This window comes from Schistocerca nitens, chromosome 2 (genome assembly GCF_023898315.1).
Source record: "Schistocerca nitens isolate TAMUIC-IGC-003100 chromosome 2, iqSchNite1.1, whole genome shotgun sequence".
Taxonomy (NCBI): Eukaryota; Metazoa; Arthropoda; class Insecta; order Orthoptera; family Acrididae; genus Schistocerca; species Schistocerca nitens.
The window spans coordinates 178616716-178633852 of NC_064615.1; positions in this window are offsets into that span (position 1 = coordinate 178616716).

Here is a 17137-nt window from a genome sequence, read left to right on the forward strand (position 1 = left end):
ACATCGATGTTGTCGCCAGTGGTCGGCGGAAGGTGCACGTGCCCGTCGACCTGGGACCGGACCGCAGCGACGCACGGATGCACGCCAAGACCGTAGGATCCTACGCAGTGCCGTAGGGGACCGCACCGCCACTTCCCAGCAAATTAGGGACACTGTTGCTCCTGGGGTATCGGCGAGGACCATTCGCAACCGTCTCCATGAAGCTGGGCTACGGTCCCGCACACCGTTAGGCCGTCTTCCGCTCACGCCCCAACATCGTGCAGCCCGCCTCCAGTGGTGTCGCGACAGGCGTGAATGGAGGGACGAATGGAGACGTGTCGTCTTCAGCGATGAGAGTCGCTTCTGCCTTGGTGCCAATGATGGTCGTATGCGTGTTTGGCGCCGTGCAGGTGAGCGCCACAATCAGGACTGCATACGACCGAGGCACACAGGGCCAACACCCGGCATCATGGTGTGGGGAGCGATCTCCTACACTGGCCGTACACCACTGGTGATCGTCGAGGGGACACTGAATAGTGCACGGTACATCCAAACCGTCATCGAACCCATCGTTCTACCATTCCTAGACCGGCAAGGGAACTTGCTGTTCCAACAGGACAATGCACGTCCGCATGTATCCCGTGCCACCCAACGTGCTCTAGAAGGTGTAAGTCAACTACCCTGGCCAGCAAGATCTCCGGATCTGTCCCCCATTGAGCATGTTTGGGACTGGATGAAGCGTCGTCTCACGCGGTCTGCACGTCCAGCACGAACGCTGGTCCAACTGAGGCGCCAGGTGGAAATGGCATGGCAAGCCGTTCCACAGGACTACATCCAGCATCTCTACGATCGTCTCCATGGGAGAATAGCAGCCTGCATTGCTGCGAAAGGTGGATATACACTGTACTAGTGCCGACATTGTGCATGCTCTGTTGCCTGTGTCTATGTGCCTGTGGTTCTGTCAGTGTGATCATGTGATGTATCTGACCCCAGGAATGTGTCAATAAAGTTTCCCCTTCCTGGGACAATGAATTCACGGTGTTCTTATTTCAATTTCCAGGAGTGTACATTACTATGATGATCCTTGAGAAATACAGTCTTTAACGCGTAGGTCCATAATGAGCTCATTCACAATTTTATTCCACAGTAATAGGACCGAAATCCCACCTTGCAAACACTATCCAGTGGTGGTGATCACCATTTTCACATCCATCACGGTGCTTCTATCTTTCGTGCACTCAGACGCTATTAATCATCCTACATACACTCTAAGACAAAAAACGACGCACCACTAAGGAATTATCAAAATGTGACGGAAATCGGAAGATGTAGTGTCCATGCACAGAAAAATAAATGACTACGATTTCAGAAAAAAAAACTATGTGATTTGATAAAGAGAAAGAGGTTCACAAGTTGAGGAAGTCAATAACGCGTTGACCCACCTCTGGCCGTTGTGCAAAGCAGTTATGGGTTTGGTATTGACTGATGTCCTGAGGGGTCTCGTGCCAAATTCTGTCCAATTGGCATGTTAGATCGTCAGACTACTGAGCTGGTTGGAGGCCCTGCCTATAATGCTTCAAACGTTCTCATTTGGTGTGAGATTCAGCCACATTGCTGGCCAAGGTAGGGTTTGCCAAGCACGAAGTCAAGCAGTAGAAACTCTCTCTGCCTGCCGACGAGCGTTACGTTGCTGAAGTGTAAGCCCAGGACGGCTTGCCATGGACAGCAACAAAATGGGGCGTTGAATATCGTCGACTTACCGTTGTGCTGTAAGGATGCCGTAGATGACAACCAAAGGGGTCCTGCTATGAAAAGAAATGGCATCCCAGACCGGAACTTCTTATTTCGGACCCTACGACGGGCGACAGGTTGGTATACGACCGCTGTCCAGGGAATCTCCCGACACGTCTTCGGTGGTCATCGGGGCTCATTTCGAAGTGGGACTAATCAACGAAGTCAGTTCTATCCCAAGCAATGAGGTCCCAGGCCAAAGACGTGTCTGGAGACAGCCGTAAAAGTGGAGTGAGACCAACCTGACCGTCATCCGCCATACGGCCAAACAACCAGGAGTGATGATTGAGGGTGCCATTGCTAAGAGGACCCCTTTGGTTGTCATCAACGGCAGCTCTGCAGCACAGTGGTGGTATACTCAAGGTTTGTGTCCTCCATAATAAGTTATCCTGGGTTTACATTTCATCAAGATAATGCCCATCCGCACACGGCGAGAGTTTATATTGCTTGCTAGACCCCATCTTTGTCAGAATGATCGCTGGATATCTCAGCAACTGATAACATTTGCAAGCATTGTGTTCAGAGCCCTCAGAAGGGCTCTGAAGTTGGACGATCTAAAGTGCCAATTGAACAGAATTCGATACGGTATCCTTCAGGAGGTACATCCAACAGCTCTTTGAATCAGTCAAGCCGAATAACTATTTGAATAAGAACCAGAGGTAGATCAACACCTCACTGACTTCCTCAATTTGTGAAGCTCTTTCTCTTGGATAAATCATCCAATTTTTCTGAAATCATAGTCATTTCCTTGTCTGCACATGTACATCACACTTATCGATTTCCTTCCCAATCGGATAATTTATATTTCTTTGCTGGTGCATCGTTTCTTGTCTTAGAGTCTACACTGAGGTCACAAAGGTCTTGGGATGGCAATACGCACATACACAGACAGCAGTAGTATCGCCACAAATTCCCGTCCTGTGCCATCTCAGAGTACGTACTTGTGCAACATATGTCCTTAGTTATCTACTGTAAGTATTCCAGACTCTGTCTTCCTCTACAGTTTTACTCTCTGCAGCTCCCACTAGTACCAACGAAGTTATTCAAAAATGGTTCAAATGGCTCTGAGCACTATGGGACTTAACTTCTGACGTCATCAGTCCCCTAGAACTTAGAACTTCTTAAACCTAACTAACCTAAGGACATCACACACATTCATGCCCGAGGCAGGATTCGAACCTGCGACCGTAGCGGTCGCGCGGTTCCAGACTGAAGCGCCTAGAACCGCTCGGCCACACCGGCCGGCATCGAAGTTATTCCGTGATGTCTTAGAAGATGTCATACTATCCTGTCCCTTCCTCTTGTCAGTGTTTTCCATATATTTCCTTCCTCGCAGATTCTCCAGGGAACCTCCTCATTCCTTACCTTATCAGTCGGCCTAATTTTCAACTTTCTTCTGTAGAACCACACCTCAAATGCTTCGACTGTCTTCTTTTCCGGTTTTCCTACAATCCAAGTTTCACTACCATACAGTCCTGTGCTCCAAACGTGCATTCTCAGAAAACTCTTCCTCAAATTAAGGCCTCTATTTGATACTAATAGACTTCTCTTGGCCAGGAATGCTTGCCAGTGCTAGTCAGCTTTTTATGTTCCCCTTCCTCCTTTAAGGGTTATTTTGCTGCCTCCGTCTACATCGTGATCACCAATCTGGATTTTAAGTTTCTCTCTTTTCTCATTACTGCTAGTTCTCATTACTTTCGTCTTTCTTCGACTTACTTTCAATCCATATTCGGTACTCACTAGACTGTTCATTCTATTTAGCAGATCCTATAATACTTTCTCATTTTTACTGTGGATAGCTACGTCACCTGTGAATCTTATCATTGATATCCTTTTGCCATGAATTTTAACTCCACTCTTGAACTTTTATTTCCGTCATTGCTTCTTCGATGTATAGATTAAACAATACGTGTGAAAGACTACAGCCCCGTGTTACACCCTTCTTAACGGGAGCATTTCGTTCTTGGTCTTCCGCTTTTATTGTTCCATCGTGGCTCCTGTACATATTGTATTGTATATTGTATATTGCCGGCCGCGGTGGCCGTGCGGTTCTAGGCGCTGCAGTCCGGAACCGTGGGACTGCTACGGTCGCAGGTTCGAATCCTGCCTCGGGCATGGATGTGTGTGATGTCCTTAGGTTAGTTAGGTTTAAGTAGGGACTGCTGACCTAAGATGTTAAGTCCCATAGTGCTCAGAGCCATTTGAACCATTTTTGAACATATTGTATATTACCCGCCTTTCCCTTTGGCTTTCCCTATCTTTATCAGAACTTCGAACATCTTGCACCATTTGCAATTGTCGAACGCTTTTTCCAGGTGAATAAATGCTATTGACATATCTTGATTTTTCTTTAGTCTCGCTTCCATTATCAACTGCAACATCAAAACTGCGTCTCTGGTGGCTTTGCGTTTCCTAAAGCCAAACTGATTGTCATCTAATACATCCTCAGCTTTGCTTTTCCGTTCTTTTGCATATTATTCTTGTCAGTAACTTGTATGCATGAGCTGTTAAGCTGATTATGCGATTATTCACGCACTTGTCGTCTCTTTCAGTCTTCGGACTTGTTTGGACGATATTTTCCCGAAAGTCAGATGGTATATCACAGTCTCATACACACTAACACCAATGTGAATAGTCATTTTGTTACCAGTTCCCCCAACGCTTTTAGAAGTTCTGATGGGAAGTTATCTATCCCTTCTGTCTCATTCGTTAGTAAGTCCTCCAAGCTCTTTTAAATTCTCGTTCTAATACTGGATCCCCTATATCTTTTATATTGACTCATGTTCTTTCTTCTAGCACGTCACCAGAGAAGTCTTGCCTCTCATAAAGGCCTTCAGTGTACTCTTTACATCTAATCTGCTCTCTCCTCTGCGTTTAACAGTGAAATTTCCATTGCACTCCTGATGTTACCATCCTTCGATACCACTTGTCATTGCATCAAGAACTTCATGACGCTGATTTCCATAGTGTTTTGTGAATGGGTACGTCATGAAATGTGAAGGACTACCACGTTTTTTACCAAGGTACTGTTTCCCGATGACTCTACATTCACAAGCCATGGTAGCATTAACCAGCATAAGGTGCATTACTGGAATCTAGACAATACTCACTGGTTACCGCAAGCTGACCGTCAATGTACTTGGTCGGTTAGTGTATGGTGTGGCATCATGGGGAACAAACTCATTGGTCCCTATTTTATCGACGGCACGTTGAATGGGCGCAACTATCGAACTTTTTTGGAACAGGAACTACCGGTACTACTGCAGGATGTTGCCCTGGACTTTCGACAACGTATGTGGTTTCAGCATGACAGTTGCCCAGCGCATTACACAACTGAAGCACGAGAGATATTAGACCGTGTTTACACTGGTCGGTGGATCGGCAGAGGTGGCCCTATTAGTTCGTCCGATAGGTCGTCAGGTTTGACGTCGCCGTACTTTTTCTGTAGAGATATTTAAAAGGTAAGGTGTACCAACAAGTGCCGACAGGGCGTGAAAATATGGTCGACCGCTTTAGAAACGGCTGTGCTGACATTCCCGCAGGTATGCTTCTGTCCTGTGTACGACATTTGAAAAGCGGATCCCAAAACGTATTGACGTTGAAAACTAGGGTAGCGTTCACCTCGAGCAACGCCTACAGTGGCGTGTTGAGTAGTCCCCCGTTCGATATGTCGGATGAATACAACGTTGCGAATGGGGTTTCTAATTAGAAGTTACGAAATACTGGCCCATTCTACAGCCGCAGTACGGAGGTGGAGCCCCACGTGCCACTGAATATTCAAGGGACACTGAACAGCATGTCGTAAATTACGTTTGTGTGCCCGTTTCTATTCCTCCAATGTCAGCGCCATCGTTGGCGAAAAGAAGAAACGCTTCAGAAGAAAAAGGTATGTAGATGCCTTAGAAGCGTAATCTTCAATAAAAAAAAACGTTTGTACCATTAAAAATTTCCAAGTTGCCCTCACCACCCCCGCACGGGGCTGCGTGGGGGCTCGTGTGTGGTATCAATGGATGTCCCCCTCCGAGACAAACAAATTGGGACCGAAACTTTTTTGATCCGATGAGCAGTTTTCGTGATATTTCAATGTCTTCAGTTAAAATGAACACCTTGTACATATTGTGTTTTGATGTACATATTGTAGAACGGTGAGTAATGTCCAAGTGAATCTTGGCCCAGCCCTTCCTCTGTTTCCCTGGGTTGTTATGGTAGCACACCCGGATGTGTCGTTCTAATGGTCGTTCAAAGTATGATTGCTTTCGGCTAGAAGCTGGAGGAAATTTCCCTGAAACAGCATTCACTATTTTGTCTTTGTTATTTTAGCACTTGTTTAAGCGTTGTGCTTAATTCTGTTGTATTTTCAGAAACACTGTTGAGCATGGGGTCGCGCCATTGTCCTGTTATTTCCCCCCTCAAGATGGACCACTTGATTTACGAGACTAAAATTAGACAGTTGTCTTGAGAGAGAAGTGTTGTTGAACTGAAGAGTCGATTACGCTTGGGTCCTCAATGATGACACCGTTGGCGAGGTAGGAGCCGGTTTAGCTGAGTGTGCTGCTGCCCTGTCGGTCTTACACCAAAACGTTGAATTCCTAGACAACTGTTATCCCCCCCGAAAAGAGATGACTAGGCTTCAGGCCCAGTTATGTCATTGGAGTCGTTTAAGTGATATCCAACGTGTTGAGTTTAGTGCTGATCATGTTAAGCTCACCCAGCAGTTGCATGAGCAGGGGGAGAATAGCAGGCTAGAGTGAATAGTTTCAGTCAAGAGATCTGGGTATGGTGGGCGGGGAGCAGGAAATTTATTCTGCACCTATAACGATACCAAGCAATTTCACGGGATAGGCACGTTTTCAGAATCACCTGGGAGTGCTTTTGGGAATTTGTCTCACCTAATGGGACTTTTGTCCCAGGATATTAAGCAGCTTTCTGTGGAGAGACTGAGGTGGAGTTTGTTTTGTAGCTTACTGAAAAATTCGACTTTCAGGCTAATGCCTTGGCAACGTCACATGACATTGTCCTGCAGTTGTTGTATCGGCTAACCTGTTGTGTGTTAGGTCGTATTATTGAATTTAAGCTGTTACGACCTCCCAAGCTCAAGGGTTGTAACATGTCAGAACGACCAAGAGGTATGGTTTGGCAGGGAGGGGAGACCAATGCAGAGGAACCCCGGCAAGTGTGTCACTGAATTTATTGCACCAGAGGTACACAGATGGCTTCTTCCACACAGCGTGAATGCGTGGGTCAGCGCCAATACCAATTCCGGAATCTGCAGCGAAGACGTCCGGTCGCCCAGTCTTGCAGACGTAGAGCTCCTACTTACGCCATGGCTAAGTGGCCGCCGAATGGATTCTTTACTGCATGTCGGTGCCCTGTGCTGCCCTGATTACTTCACACATGTATACAGTGCCCTCCAGGCCGTGTCTTCTCACCTGCGAGTGGTGCCGTAAACCTGCCACATAGAATCGTTTGCTAAATATCAACATCGGCCGCACTCGCCATCCGATGTGACAATCAGTCCCTTAACTAATACATTCCAGCCATAGCCGAGAGAAATTTACAAGAATTCCCCTAATCCACGTCTATACTTATTCCTGGAGCAGCACACCTCCTCCCTTCCGAGAAGATTCGTCCTGAATCTTTAACATGGTGCTCCCTCTTAACTACCTTAACTCTCATAATTTACCTATTGAGCAAAATCTCCAAATTCACCATACAGGACGTACGCCCACACTTTACTACTACCATGTATCCCTTATCATACCCTTATCCACTAATTAAGACCTTAAAACTGCTTCCCCAACCAATGCCAGTCAACGATTCTACTGGTAACTGGTATGTTGGACACAACCACAGCCTGTGCCCTCTTGCATCTTACCCAGAAACACACTACGCAAAAGCCTGCTAGAAACACGCCACAAATGGTAGTCGATACGCTCCCACTAATACTTTGTACTCCTTTTCTTCCCGCAAATGGTGTACATGTTGCCACATTTGTTCCATTGAAATTCCCCCCTTGCTGGGACTCTATTAATCTGTCCAAGGACTGTAAAAGCTATGGACTGAGTGTTTCTTTTAAGTAAATTTTTGAACAGGTAATACCCTCAGAGATCCTTCTGGCCAATACAACAAAGGGTTCAAATGGCTCTGAGCACTATGAGACTTAACTTCTGAGGTCATCAGTCCCCTAGAATTTAGAACTACTTAAACCTAACTAGCCTAAGGACATCACACACATCCATGCCCGAGGCAGGATTCGAACCTGGGACCGTAGCGGTCGCGCGGTTCCAGACTGTAGCGCCTAGAACCGCTCGGCCACTCCGGCCGGCGCCAATACAACATACTGCACGACAATTTCATAACAGTTGAGCCTGTAAGCGTAGCCGGGAGACTAAAATCCGTCCCAACTACCTCACAAGTCGTAGTGGTCATTCTGCTCTCCTGAAGCTCGAGCTTCCATACAATTTCCGGCGTCATCACAGAATATAACCAATGTTAACCCATCCTCTGGAAGTATGTTTGGACTGGCAGAAGCTCCTTCCAACAACTTGTCCCATTTGCTTCCCCCCACAAACAAACTCGCTTTACGTGTCCGCGTATCAGTCCATACTTTGATATCAGTCCGTACTTGGCTACCCTGACAGGTCACAACCTTGCCTTGCATGCTCCTTTCCAGCTGTACCTGTGATGCTACCATGTGAACCTGCTTGTCCTTTGAGACTAGCAACACTCGTATTTACTGTGTTCCCACCTGCACCCCACTTCCCTTCTCCCGAGAATGCATAATCCACAACAGAAAAACAATATCAGTAATAATGACATAATAAACTAACAACTCTGCAAAAAACAACAAATATTCCTATCGTAATAAAAATACATACATCCTGATATACTAAAGCAAAAAAGGGGAAAAAACAACAAATTACAATTATACAGTTTACTTTCATGACCTTCACCTATACTGCACATCATGCACCTTACTTTGCTCACTAATTACAGGTTCCTTCTTTTTACCCTTTGTCACTTTCATCTCCTGGTTGGTTGCTGATAATTGTGGTATCCCCTCTACCATTTCTTTAAATGGTTTTATGTTACTGGCGTGTACAACATGAGTTTTTGTAGTGATCCGTATCTTTATATTGACCAATGAAGTCATTTCCACGACTTGGTATGGTCCCTGTTGTTTTGTAAAAAATTTATTCGTTTTCCCCTTTGACGTATAGGGACTGGTGACAAAACCCACCGCCCCACATGTTATTGTGGCAATCTACCCATGCATCTGTTCAGTTGTTCCTGGAGTTATAGCGCCTTCGTGTTTGCCTTTTGCGCGTTCCTCCCAACTTCCCTAATTCTTCTGGGAAACTTCCTCATCCACTCAGCATCTGGTCCGACTTACGGAATCGAAACATCAAAGGGAGATGGCATTTTCCTGCCATATAGCACCTAAAATGGCGACAAACCCGTTGCAGCACTAACCTTCGAATTAATAGACACACTGTACATAAGGTAAACAGGCGTCGCAATCATCTGCCTGGAACCTACATAATAGCTCAAACATCTTTGCAATTGTCTTGTGCACACGTTCCGTACTCCCTTTGGTCCACAGATGAAATAGACTCGTCTGTAACTTCCGTATGCATAACACACAGCATAGTTGTTTCATTAAATCTGAGACAAAATTCGTACCTTGGTCTATAATTATGGTCTAAGGACCCCAAACTTCAATATCCAGTTTTTTTACTGTCTGCGCTAAAATACTAGCCCTTTGGTCTGGCGTCGATACCATTGCCAAAAATCGAGAAAAATGATCGATGATCATGAGAATGTACCTGTTTCCCCTCAGGTGTTTTATTAAATGGCCCGAGGATATTCAACCCTAACACAGAAAACGGACTGGTCGCCTCTGGTAAACTTTGCGAGGGCACTTTCTAAGGCATAATGTCCGTCCTCTGCACGCATGGCACACAGTCCTTAACATACTGCTCCACATTATGCTTCCTGTTCCTCCACCAAAACTGTTTTGCTACATGAGTGTCTGTTGCGTGTCAACTACTATGAGCTGACAACATACAGTCGTGAACTTTCTTCAAAACTTCCTTCCAAAAAACCCACTGGAGCCACTACATGTGGTCCACACCTCGTCGTTCTACACAACAAACCCTCGTGCGTAACCAAATGTGGCTGTGATTTGAATGTCTGGCACTTCTTATCCCTGGCCTGTGCCTGCTTGCACTCTTCAATGCTCTTCCCTAGAGTACTCAACGTAGCTACCCTGCGGCTTAACAAAACGGCATTTTCATGTGATCTCCCTGGCTTATCGATTAGCTCATACTTAAATGCACTAAGCTTAAGCGCCCCCCGAGTTAATCTACTACATGGATCTTTCAAACTAAATACCTATTTCAGTGAGGCATGGTATGTCACAATCTTAAATTTCCTACCATACAGATAACGGCAAAAATACGTAATACCGTATATGACCACAAAAATCTCTTTCTCTATTGTTGACTAGTTATGCTCCGCCTTGTTTAATTGTGCCTCATTTCGTACAATAGGATAAATTCTTTATCGAAATCCAGAAAAGCCAATACTGGATCTGAAACTAATACTTCTTTCAGCTTTTCATAGACCTCCTAACATTCCTGCGACCAATGGAATATCGTCCCCTTTGTCAGTAGCTTGTTCACAGGTCCAGCTATTTTCGCAAAGTCCTTCACGAACCATCTATAATAATTACAGATGCCAATGAATGACTGTACCTGCTTGGTTGTTTGTGGTACTGGGTAATTCGGAACTGTGTCTGTAACATGAGGACTGGTCTGCATGCCATGCTCACTGATCACATGCTCCAGATAAGTTACGTGATTCTGCACAAAATGACACCTGTCCACACTAAGTCAAATGTGCCGATCGTAGCCTACTAAAGATGTCCTCCAAACGTCTCTCATACTCCGGTAAACGCTTCGAATAGACAGTTATGTCATCAAGATAGACTAAACAAGTTTTTTTTTTTACTTTATTCCTCTCAGTACCCCATCTAAAAACCCGCTGAAAAGTTACCGGTGCGTTCTTTACTCCAGATGGCTTGTGTGTGTAATGAAAATGTCCTGCTGGGATGATAAATACTGTTTTCAGCCGATCTTCAGGCACCACCTAAAATTGATTGTATCCACTTCTGAGGTCAATAGTTGTAAAAAACCGACACTGACACAGATTATCCAAAGTTTCTGTGATATTTAGAATTAGATAAGCATCCGAAATGGTTCGCGCCTTTAGATACCTGTACTCGTAGCAAAAATCTGTATTTCCGTGTCCGTCTGCCGAGTTCTTTGGCACAACGACAATATTTGCTTTCCAAGTACTATCATTCGGATCTATGATACCATCCCGTAGTTGCTGTTCAATAAATTCTTCCATCAGTGGTTGCAGCTGCTTTGCTATAAAGTATAGCTTCTTATAAATTGGTGCGCTATCCCCTGTCGGTATGTGACGCTCCAGCGTGGTTGCTGGTAACCCTCCGTTCGCCCAAAATACATCACTAAACCTCAACAAGAAGTCCTCCATAGCCATTCTATTGCTGCCCTTCAAATGACTACCTTTCTGTTGTAACATTTCTGTATCAACGGTTTGCTTGTGGCTTTCCTCTAGCCTCGACCTATCAAAGTCCTCATCTTCCAAGACTTCCAGTGGCTATTATTGCACCCTTTGACAGAGTCACCTTCCCTCCGCCGAAGTTACCCACACTAACTGGAATCATCTGTTCCCCCATTAATGTCACTCACATGTGCTAAACCACTGCAAATAAAACAATGCGAATTATACGACCTTCATTGCATAAGAGTAGTTCAACCACATATAATGTTTCCCCCGGCAAATCTGTAGCCACTGAAACCCACATTATCCTTTCCGTACCTGCTGATATTTTGTCCTGCTGATCGATATTTTGAAAATGTTCGCAGTTTAGTTGGTTCCACCCCCATGATAGCTAACATTGCGCGATTGTCTCAGTTGCAACTGTTTACCCCAATTGAAGCAATGTCCCCACTGAGTTACTCTGTACGTTGCAAAAGATCAATCTTAACATGATGTTTGTCGAGAAAATCACTATAAAACCTTCGCCTATACATTGTAACACCTGCATGCATTCACTGAGCTTATTTCTCCCGACCAAAAACTCCAGTACTGTTTTATCCAATGATTCCACCTTATTATCGTAACCTATACGATAATGGCCATAGTCTCTTCCTTCCCACGAGGTTTAGACTGATAACTGACACATTTGCACCTGTATCTACCAAAAATCTCTGTTTCCTGCCACCCACTATGCCCACTGAGCTGTATTCCATCTGAGAAATAACTTGCGCCGTGTTACGGTCTGTCGGGACTGCCTTCCGACGGATGGAATAATTCCGTTTGCGTTTAACGGCTGCTTCCCTTGCCGGTGCTTTCCATCCTTCTTATCTCTACACTCAAATGCCCGATGGCCCACTATGCCACAGGCATAGCACTCTGGTTGTGTACACTGCTTTTTTATGTGACCCTAGCGGCCACAACGATAACACTTGACTTCAGAAACGAACAGACAGTGGTCTACTCTCTGATTTGTGCCCATATGCGCCTCCTCTATAACCGTTGCGATCCTAACGCTGACTGTAAGTCCGCCGGGTTCTCCATCCGTACCCTCCGTGGCTTTTCAGCGGGTATACCACGCAAGAAAACATCCACTGCTGTATTTTCTGCCTCCCATAACAGTACCCCATTAGTTTCTGCATTCCGGATCTGTACATATATCTTTGCATTTAGCTTACGGATTCTATCCACGCATGCTACCACAGACTCGTTGCTCAGCATCGATGACGTACTCAATTTCTCCCGAGAAAAACGTGCACTAATTTGCTTGTGGTACCACTGGCACAATCCAGTGGCCCACTCCTGAGACAATGTGCTTTGCTCAATGTCTCGTGGTAGACAACATACGCTTGGCATCCGCCACGAAACGCATGTTGGCAACATACAGGGTTGAAACTTCCTGGCAGATTAAAACTGTGTGCCGGACCGAGACTCGAACTCAGGACCTTTGCCTTTCGTGGGCAAGTGCTCTACCAACTGAGCTACCCAAGCACGACTCACGCCCCGTCCTCACAGCTTTTCTTCTACCAGTACCTTATTCTGGAAACATACAGGGTTACTCAGTCTGACCATCCAATTGCTTCTGCAGCATCCCTAACATCCTAAACGAAAATTGTCACGTCCTCCGTTGGCTTCCCCGAGAAGGGATTGATCAGTGCGACCACTGCCGAGTCAAACGGAACAGAGCGCGCTCTCAATCCAGACTTACTTTCCTGTGACTCTGACTGTGACTGATCGTAACTCGCTTTAAAAACCTCTGACTCTCGATCAAGTTTCTCTGCTTCATGCTCTCAAACCGCTCTGTTAACGCTTGTACTCGCTGAGTTACAGCAGCAGCTGCACCTGAGGTAATAATACGTGTTTCCGTCATTTTGCATACATTACTTCTACCTTACTTTAACCGTAACACGAACCCCCACTTAACCCTACACAAAAAATGTAATCACAAATTAATGGCTCCTGCGAATCATCTCCCATCTTCACTCAGTACAACCACTAGACAGATGACCAGTACGCCTATATACAGAACAAACAGCTGCTACAGCTCTGGTACACGGCAGCTCGTGCCCAGACAAATTTCAAAATGAACACCTCACTGGCATTAAATTATCACCTCACTGTTACCACTAAACAAAGATAAGTCCACGGTTTCCGGGCCGTGGCTTCACAAAAGAAACTCTAACCATCGTGTACCCAGCGCTCACACAACTAACTCTGACAACGACAGCAAACATCAAAAATAATATAAATAAAACTTAGAATGTGTACCACCCATGCTACGCCAAGTGCCACTGCCTTACGCACCACTCACCAAAACCAACTGTCTCATCAAAACGTAGTGTTGGACGTAGGCGAACACTTTCCAGCCGGCCGCGGTGGTCTCGCGGTTCTAGGCGCGCAGTCCGGAACCGTGCGACTGCTACGGTCGCAGGTTCGAATCCTGCCTCGGGCATGGATGTGTGTGATGTCCTTAGGTTAGTTAGGTTTAAGTAGTTCTAAGTTCTAGGGGACAAATGACCATAGCAGTTGAGTCCCATAGTGCTCAGAGCCTCTTAATCATTTTTGAACACTTTCCAACACTTCCTGACAGCAAACTGTTACAACCCCACAATCTCAGGGGTTGTAAGATGCCAGAACGACCAAGAGGTATGGTTTGGCAGGGAGGGGAGACCAATGCAGAGGAACACCGGCAAGTGAGTCACTGACTCTATTACATCGAAGGTACACAGCCGGCCTTACTTTCGCTGATCCCGGTCACGGTGTTGCGCAGCGTGCATGCGTGTGTCAGCACCAATGTCAGTGCCGGGATGTGCAGCATCTGCGTCCGGTCGCCCAGCCTTGTGGACGTAGCGCCCAGTCTGCCATAAACATCTCTCTGTGCTCTTGTCACAGCTCCTTGAGAGTGTGTAATATGTTGTCTCCCTCAGCCAACTTTGATGTGGGACACTTGAACCCAGGTGAGGCTGATCAGTTGCGTCTTCTTGCTCCATTTCCCCTGTTGTTAAACAATAAATTGGGGGTAACAAACGAGCTACAATACAAAATATTCCTTATGGGTGTGGTGCCGGTCCGGTAAGTCCCTCACAGACTTCCCCACCGAAGATGAAAAGCTTATGTGGACTGATCACGTGGATGTTATGTGAAGGAACGATCAGGCCTTCTGCCTCGTCCTATGCATCTCCCATGTTCCTTGTGCCTAAAAGCACGAGTGGGGAGTTCTGCCTGGTGATGGACCATAGGACAGTAAACCAAAAGGTTGTGTTGGAGTCCATCGCGCCATTATATCTTCATGACTGTTTGCCAGGGCCAAGTTTTTCAACGTTCTTGATACAAACCAAGCATATTATCAAACACCGTTATCTGAAGATTTTAAACATTCACTGCATTTTGCACAGACTAGAAACTACAAATTTAGTAGATTCCCTTTCGGTGTGTCCACGGCTGCTGCTGTTTTACTCATCTTTTGTACTGCATCTTGGGCGACCTCAACTTTCAGTGCGTCTATAATTATCTGGACGACGTAATGGTTTATAGCACCAAGTTTGCTGAGTATCTGAGGCACCTGGAAGTTGTTACAAAGACAGCAACTCGTTGGATGCAGTATTCAAAAGGGTCTTTTTTCATCATTGCCGAAGCAGTAGACACAAGCCTAATATCTGCTTACCCAAGGAGCTTGTTGTCCCTATTTTCCGTTACTTCCGCAATACTCTGATGGGGTTCCACAAGACCATCGACAAGATTAGGGACCACATTACCTGGGCTATGTGAGTATATCAGAAGAGTGGTGAGGGATTGCTAGTATTGTAAACAGCCTAAACCAAACCCCAATTCAAGTAAGCGCCTTTTGCAGTCCACCGGGCCGTATTGTCCGATGGATACAGTCTTCATTGAGTACATAGGACCACTTCCTCGGACCGGTGCCGGCAATAGGTATGCTTTGGTGGTAGATGTTGCTTTCTAGCGTTTCTGCTGGTTAATCCCCAGCAGAGGTGTCACTGCTCCGTTGACGATTCGCAATCTGTTGACCATTTTCTCCTGTTTTGGACGTCATAGACCACTGGTAGGTGACAACGCCCCACCCTTTACTTCCAAGACTTTTAGAAGGTTTTGTTTTGCGAACACAGTTAAAAATATCACCACTACTCTATACTACTCTCAGCTTACGTTCGCGAAGCGAGTTAATCGCAATTTAAAGGCGACACTCATCATTTTCTACAAAAATGGCTCTGAGCACTATGGGACTTAACACCTGAGGTCATCAGTCCCCTAGAACTTGGAACTACTTAAACCTAACTAACCTAAGGACATCACACACATCCATGCCCGAGGCAGGATTCGAACCTGCGACCGTAGCGGTCGCGCGGTTCCGGACTGAAGCGCCTAGAACCGCTCGGCCACAAGAGGCCGGCTCATTTTCTACGGTTGGTCGCAGAGAAAGTGGGAACTGTAAATGCCGTGGCTAAATTTCACCTTTTACATCTCTAAACACGAGTTGCTTAGGAGCTCTCCGGCCTCGGTTATTTTGGGGTACCAGGACAATTCGCATCTGGCTAACTTATGGTCAATTAAAAATGGTTCAAATGGCTCTGAGCACTATGGAACTTAACATCTGAGGTCATCAGTCCCCTAGAACTTAGAACCACTTAAACCTAACTAACCTAAGGACATCACACACATCCATGCGCGAGGCAGGACTCGAACCTGCGACCGTAGCGGTCACGCGGTTCCAGACTGAAGGGCCTAGAACCGCTCGGCCACAGCGGCCGGCTATGGTCAATTAAAAATCTCTTTCTGGAACAGGTTACCCCGGAAGCCATTAAAAAATTGGCAGAGGGCAAGTCAATAACAAAGTTTGCTGAGCATTACAAGAGAGGTCGTGCACTCATTAAGCTGAAGTGGGCGGCTGAGTTTTCGTGCAGAACCACAATGTACCATTATAGAGGAAGGTGAATTATTTCAGTAAGTTGGCTCTTCGTTTCTTTGGCTCTGCGAATTTTGAGCCCAGTGAATCTTCTCGTGCGTAATCTTCGCCCGGGAAAAATCTCCCATGCCCTTGTTAGTCAGGTGAAGTGGTGTTAATCGCTACCTGGGAAGAGAAGTGGCCAATTAAATTTCAAAAGGAGGTTAAGCTTTAAAGTTGCGGTCGGCACAGGGGCCGATCGGCTGAATAGAAAATTATAGTAAGATGTAATTGACACAAATATTGCTTTTGGACACTGAGGACATTAACGCATTTATATTTTAAACAGAGTGGTAGCAAAGTTTTGAAGCAAATTCGACCCAGGGGTCGACTAACTGAATCAAATCAGAGAAGAAACAAGTAAAACCTCCTAGAGGCTCAGGACAAGCCACGCTTAAATTATACATAGAGCAACAGTTCTAATTTTTAGATTAAATCACCGCAGTGGCCGTTTAGTTAAGAAGCCAGGATCTACTAAGAGCCACTTAAGGAACCAAGTGAACAGTTCTAAAACCTCAGTACATACCAAAGTTAAGTTATCAATAGACCAGCAGTTTTGATTTTAAATTTACTCTCTGTGCAGTCTTAAGCAAGTAAAGATTAGAATTTACTCAAGGTACACTTGAGTCTTTAAAGTTAGCCCTGCTTTCCAGCAGAATAACAACCTACAAGAAAATAGTAGATACAGATTATACTTAAAAATACATAACTTTCGGAGCCGTACGGCAGGAGCCCCGCATCGGTGTCCCATTTAAAACATTCCAGGTCGACCGTTGGCCC